At 37.7% G+C, this 6,908-nt stretch overlaps 1 pseudogene; it reads left to right on the forward strand.

Moving 5' to 3' along the window:
• Window positions 1-124: 124 nt before the first annotated feature.
• LOC107880282 (diacylglycerol kinase 1-like) lies at window positions 125-5,103 on the forward strand (annotated as a pseudogene).
• The last annotated feature ends 1,805 nt before the right edge of the window (window positions 5,104-6,908 follow it).

The raw sequence follows: 6,908 nt of genomic DNA on the forward strand, positions 1-6,908 counted from the left end.
GAAATTAGTTCTATACATATGACCAGCAATCAGAAAAATAAGCGCAATAGCTAAATGATGATGAGCAATATCAGTCAGCCATAAACTTTGCGTTTGTGGATGAAATCCCCCCATAAGGGTTAGAATGGCAGTTCCTGCTCTTTGGGAGGTACCAAATAAATGACTACTTGAATCGGGGTTTTGAGCATAAAGATTCCACTGACCTATAAAAAGTGGACCTAATCCTTGGGGATGTGGCAATACATCTAAGAAATTATTCCATCGAACGTTTTCTCCCCTGGATCCGGGAGTTCACCTAGTACCATAATTACTGAATTTCTATGCGAATCAAGATCGAGAAAAGGAAGTTTTCCAATCATTGACTCAAACCCATTGTTTTATTGTTCGACAAAAGGTTCATTTATATACAATAATCGGATTGTAGCGGGGTATAGTTTAGTGGTAAAAGTGTGATTCGTTCTATAATCCGTTTAAGCAGTAGAGCCGTTCGGCTATACTACTTTTTAAATATTCGAATATTAGCCGCTCTCTCTCTCTCTCTCTCTCTCTCCAAAAGGGTGTTGATTAGTTTCATCAAATTTAGGCTTGCAACAGTTCCTATAGATTCTCTTCCAATGATAATCTAGTTTATAGCTAAATCTTTCTCTACTTATGTCATATTATCTCATGTGGTGTACAGGCCTTCATGTTAAAGAGTGCTGCTGAAGAGCCACTTGGTCATGCAGCTGCCATTATCACTGATGTTCTTGAGAATGCCGAGACCAATCATGTAATAAGTGATGTGCAGAAGCGAGCTCTTCTTCAAGAAATGGCTCTGAGGCTGACTTTGAAGTTTCCTCTAGCTGCTTAGATTAGTAATCAAAGTTTTGATTGCATCTTCCTTTTCTTTCTTTCAGAAATATTGACATGTTGCAACAAAGAGATGGGATGACAATGAAATATATAAGCGATTCACAAATGTTTTCTGCGTATATCCCCTAAAGGTAAATGTTGTAGTTCCTCCTGTACATAATTTATGATTAGGGAATTGTTGCTTTGGTGCTCATGATCTTTCATTCATGTTTTTTTTTTCCACATCTTTCATGCATTAATTTTTGCTTTATCTCAACATTTGTGATACTTAAGATGGGCTCAAAGTGATTGGATTGCCTCCTGTATTTCTAGATGGATATATATGTACTCTGGTGTAATATGAATATTCTTGTTTCTCTTGACAAGTGTTAAACTTGATGGGTCATTAGTTGGAGCTTTTTGTGATAGCTGAAATTAAATTTTGTATAGGTACATAATAGAAATAAAAATGCGAGTACTTATTTCTTTTCCACACATCTTCTCTTCCCTTCCTCTTTCCTTTTCTTCTTTTGCAGGAGGAAGAGAGGAACTTCAAACATTCAATAAACAGGTTGAAGAAGATGGGAGAATTGTTATATCGAGGAGCAATTCGTATGAATTACATGAGGTATTTTTTAGTTCTGCTTAAAATTTTTATGTATTTGAATACAATATACCTTTGAAATATATTTGTCTAAAATATATTAGAATATTTAAACAGTATAGCCGCGCGGCCAGACGCGTTTAAACAGTACAGTGCGCACAAGGATTGCAAGTGTGTATCCAGGATGGGGTATGAGGATGTGATACACCAATGGGCTGTTCGTTGGAATGAGGTAACAGATCAACCTGATGAAACTTCTTTCTGCAGCTACTGTGAAGAGCCATGTAGTGGGTCTTTTCTTGGTGGATCCCCAATATGGTGCTGCTTGTGGTGTCAAAGACTGGTACATGTGGATTGCCACAGTAGCATGTCCAATGAAACAGGTGATATTTGTGATTTAGGTCCATTCAGAAGGTTGATTATATTCTATCCCCTCTTCATGTAAAGGAATTGAGCCAGACTTCCGCTGGTGGATTTTTGAGCTCCATTACTCAGGGGGCCAATGAGATATCTTCAGTACGTGCAACTATTAGGAGTCAGAGCAACAAGTCCAATCATGGAAATGAAACCTCTGTTGACACGGGAAATAGTGGTAGTATTGGGGATATGTCCGCAGAAAGCACAGCTGATACTCATCACGCTGTTAATGGTTTGGTACTGTAAATGTGGATTCGCAGCACCAAGATGGTGATGTAGATAGGAAACTGGACCACAAGTTTAGATTTGGGGTCTTTTTGACTTGAACATGCCTAGTATAGAAGAACCTCATCCGGGGCTGACTGTGTTGAGTGGCTTCTCTGACAATTTGAGCAAGTTATTCTTGGACAATGGTGAAGAAATTGGCCCGCACCAACTCATGGAAGCAGCCATTGCTGACAAAGAGATCAAGGTCTCCGTGTGGTGGACTGAAACTTCATACTTTGAGGTATTGATGATCTAATCTGATGATATGATTTCATCAATTAGGAAGAATATTAATTAATTAGTTTACTAACTTTTATGTAGCACTGATATATAGCCTACCCTGTGCTTAGAGATTCTTGAGCAACATTTCAAATCATCATCCTGCATGCATCATCCGTTTTAGTTTAATTGAATTGAATGTTAGAGTTGAGTTATTTTCTAGGTAGCAATGTTTTCTGTTCTGAAGGTGAAAACTACTGGTATATGTAATGATTGGGGATGGATTAGACTTTGTATTAGATTATATTAGATTCGAAACTTAAAGATTCATATGGTTTTTGGGCACTGGAAGGAAGATTTGAAACAATTAGAAAAAAAAAACCGTCGGCTATACGATTTGTTTTTATAAAAAAAGAAAAAACCAAGTATTGCCGAGCGGCTATACTATTTATTTAAACAAAAAAAGGGACCCGCCTAAAGCAAATGGCCCACGTGTATGTGTATTCAATAATATGTGAGAACTATGCGTATAATACGTGATTTTTTTTGTATATTATTAAAAAAAAAATGTGTATTAGACATGAAAAATATGAACGTACTTGTTCAATAAGAGTATTGTATGTTTGCTCTTGAAAAAAACATGAATTTTGCCGAGTAACGCCGACCGGCTATAATATTTCTTTAAAAAATTAGTTAGAAAAAACGAGTATAGCCGCGCGGCTATACTATGTTATTAAACATAACCGAGTAAAGCCAGACCGCTATACCATGGTAAAAAAAACTTAGAGGAAGCCCAGTATAGCCGCCCGGCTATAAATAAAAAGAGGACCCGCCTCACTCGTATAGCCGTCCGGCTATACTATTTTTTAAAACAATTTAAAAACCGAGTTTAGCCGACCGGCTATACTATCTGTTTAGAAAAATTTAAAAAACCGAATATAGCCGCCCGGCTATACGCTTTCTTTTTTAAAAAAAAATGGAAAATCGATTATAGCCGTACTATTTATTTAAACAAAAAAGGGACAGAAGCTGATACTCATCAAGCTGTTGATGGTTCTCATAAATTGATGAAAACCGTAATGGTACTGTAAATGTGGATTTGTAGCGCCAAGATGAAGATGGTGATGTAGATAGGAAATTGGATTCTGAGCCTAGTTTCAAAAGGAGCTCGTAAAGCAATAAGAAGGATGAGTGTCAGGTTTTAGGGATGAAACAAAAATACGAGTTGATTGATTTGTCACCAGATGCAAGACCCTTGTTAGTTTTTATCAACAAGAGGAGTGGGGCTTAGCGTGGGAATTCACTGAGGCAACGATTGAATATTCTTCTCAATCCTGTTCAGGTTTGATTTCTCTACCATCTTGTTTACTTGGAAAAATATATTTGCCTTCATTTGTTTAGCCAAGTGAGGTCTTTTAAGTAAGGTTTAAGGTTTAAATGTCTTTGGTGGAAAAAATATTTCCCTTCTTTTCTTTTCAAATGAGCCAAGTAGGGATATTACTGAGGCTTAAGGTTTGAAATAGATGGTGTTGAGATAGAGGTCCCTGAGGTGAGTACGTATGAAAAGATTTTAACCATAAAGACACAACACTTCAGTTGCTGATTCAGAAATCATCACCATATTGCTTGAGCTTTGGCTGTCTGGAGATATCATGATTGACTAATTTTGAGATTATCAGTGCTGGACTTTTAGACACATTTTCAGGATGCCGAAGGTACACTTGTTGCGAATATTGGAAGCTACATGGGCGGTGTAGATTTGTGGCAAAATGAAGATGAAACTTATGATAATTTTGATGCATGATAAATACTTGAGGTTGTGAGCATTTCTGGAATATGGCACCTTGGGAAACTTCAGGTTTTTGGGTATTTGTGGATGCTCTACCTCTTGATATGTGATACACATACTCACATATTGGAATGTTGATTTTTTTCCAGAATATTAGGATATGTAAAATGCTCATTCTAAGCTAGATTACATTTTAGCATAAATACTCGTTTGGCTGTTTTGATTATTTACTTTGGCTTGTAGTCCCTAAAGTTCGGTGTTCTCAATTTATAATGGATCACTATAATTGGTAATGCGTGCTATGTCTCTGAACTGCTGTTCTGTTTGGGACAGGTTGGGCTTTCTCGTGCTCGAAGACTGGCACAGGGGCAGTCGATTAATATACATCTCTTTGCTGCATTGCCTGTTCAGGTTGATGGGGAGCCTTGGTTTCAGCCACCTTGTACATTGGCTATATCCCACCACGGCCAGGTCCCTCTCTCTCTCTCTCTGGACAAAAGGGTGTTGATTAGTTTCATCAAATTTAGGCTTTACTTGCAGTAGTTCCTATAAACTCTCTTCCAATAAAAATCAAGTTTATAGCTAAATATTTCTCTACTTTTTTCTTATTATCTCATGTGGTGTTCAGGCCTTCATGTTGAAGAGGACTGCTGAGGAGCCACTTGATCATGCAGCTGCCATTATCATGATGTTCTTGAGAATGCCGAGACCAACCACGTAACAAGTGCTGTGCAGAAGCGAGCTCTTCTTCAAGAAATGGCGCTGAGGTTGACTTAGAAGTTTCCTCTAGCTGCTTAGATTAGTAATCAAAGTTTTGATTGTATCTTCCTTTTCTTTCTTTCAGAATTGTTGACACGTTGTTACCACCATATCACCACATGTATCTTTTTGTGGTTTTAATAGGATGCTTCTAGTTGGAGCATGGTTGTAAATGAACCTTGTTGAACATCAATGGAACACACAGTTTTGTTGATAACGGACTAAGATCAACTGCTATGTATTGTTTTTGCATTTTACAGCTTTGATTTAAGAGGACATTTTGATTGAGGAAATCATATGTTACAAGCCTTGAAATTGGGTATGAAATTACATGCTCGGCTCGGGTTTGATGGCAGACTAGAATACTACGCTTAATTATGGTATACATAGTTGATCAAACTCTAGGCAAGTTGGGGAGGGGTGAGGACCTGAAATCAGTCATTCCTTGGCTTGTTCTTGAGAAATCCTTGCTTCACTTTCCTCCATGCCCTTGTCACAAACCCCATCGAAGCTGCCCCGGGAGGCCTTGTACCCGGCTTTTGTCGGCGGTGGCAGCCGCACAAGACAGCTGCTGCTGGCACAGAATTATCTTGGGTGTCTTGACACTTTGTTTGGAAATACGACTCTTGCCTTGTGTATAGAAGGGTGAATTGAAGTAGTACATGTAAAGAGGGGACGATGCTTTGGAAGCTTGAATGGCTTTGTTAAGTTGGTGAGTCACAGCTCGAAGCTCATACGAGTCATATTAGGTGCTACCGTTGTGCCTCGGGCTCAGCCTCCATATAGGGCTTAATGTGTGGGGAGGACGATCATGTGTTGCAGTGATCATTCTTTGTGGATCTTTCTCAATTGGGATTTCCAGAAATGTTGCTAGGTCTATATGTGTTGAAGCTTCTCCAATGTTTTTTTTTTTTTTTTTTTTTTCTGGTTTTGCTTTGAGAGAGAGAGAGAGAGAGTGTGGTTAAGGGTTGTTTATTAGGTTTAAAAAAGTGGTTATGGGTGGATGCGGATGGGTAGTTTACCTTGTAAGTGACGTTGGTTAAGTAAATGTTAATGTCAAAAGCTAGGGACTTGCATTATTTTATACGTCCTCAATAGGGCATGTTCTCACATGGAGATTAATATCTCAATTCTCCCTCGTTGTCATCTTTACAACTGATCAATGCAACTCTTTTTTCTTTTTGGAAAAAAGGGTTTTTAGCATGTGCTTGTTTGCTTTCTAATCTTGTAAATTGTCTGACATGTCTAAATTCCAAACTCAACTCTAATGACCTGCAAATAAACAAAGCTCTTATGCAAGTATTGACTTTTGGCTTGGGAGACATGTTAGTGTCTCATGATGCATAGTCGTGCCATAATCTTATAAAGCAAATGAGCTTACAGCTTAGATCTGCTTTCTTCCTTTAAAACTACTCTTAAGTAATTAAACTTCTTTTCGTAGTTACCTCCCAAATCTCCTCCATACATATCGTTACTAGAGAAAGAGATAGTTGAGGGTCCTGTAAGTTCATTCATCTAAGATATAGGATAGTCTAAGTTCATCAAATGCTAGTTAGCGAATTTACTTATTAATTGAACTTCGAAGATAAATATTACTAGAGTAACGACTAGAGGCACCATCGGAGCATGATGAAAATACATCAAATATTTACAAGTGACTTATAAAATCTTCCATTTTTATTTACAAAACGCATTAATACTTACCTTTCAAATTCTATTAAAACAAATGGAATGATTTCAAACCATGAAACCTATATATTATGGCTTAATTATATACATGCCCCCTGTGCTTTCAAACTTGTCTCAAATTACCACATGTGTTTACAAACGTCTCAAAGTAGCCCCCAATGTAACACCCCGACTCTAATTAATTCCTATTTTAATTAAATTAAGAGAAATTATGAATTTATTTTTGGGTTGAGGGTAATTTTGGTCATTTTCTTATTCGGGAAGATTTTGGGACCACGAGTGGTTTGGTTGCGTAGGTGCTACTGAGACGAAACCGTAGACATGCGGTAGGCT

Source organism: Prunus mume, linkage group LG2 (genome assembly GCF_029339155.1).
Source record: "Prunus mume cultivar Tortuosa linkage group LG2, ASM2933915v1, whole genome shotgun sequence".
Taxonomy (NCBI): Eukaryota; Viridiplantae; Streptophyta; class Magnoliopsida; order Rosales; family Rosaceae; genus Prunus; species Prunus mume.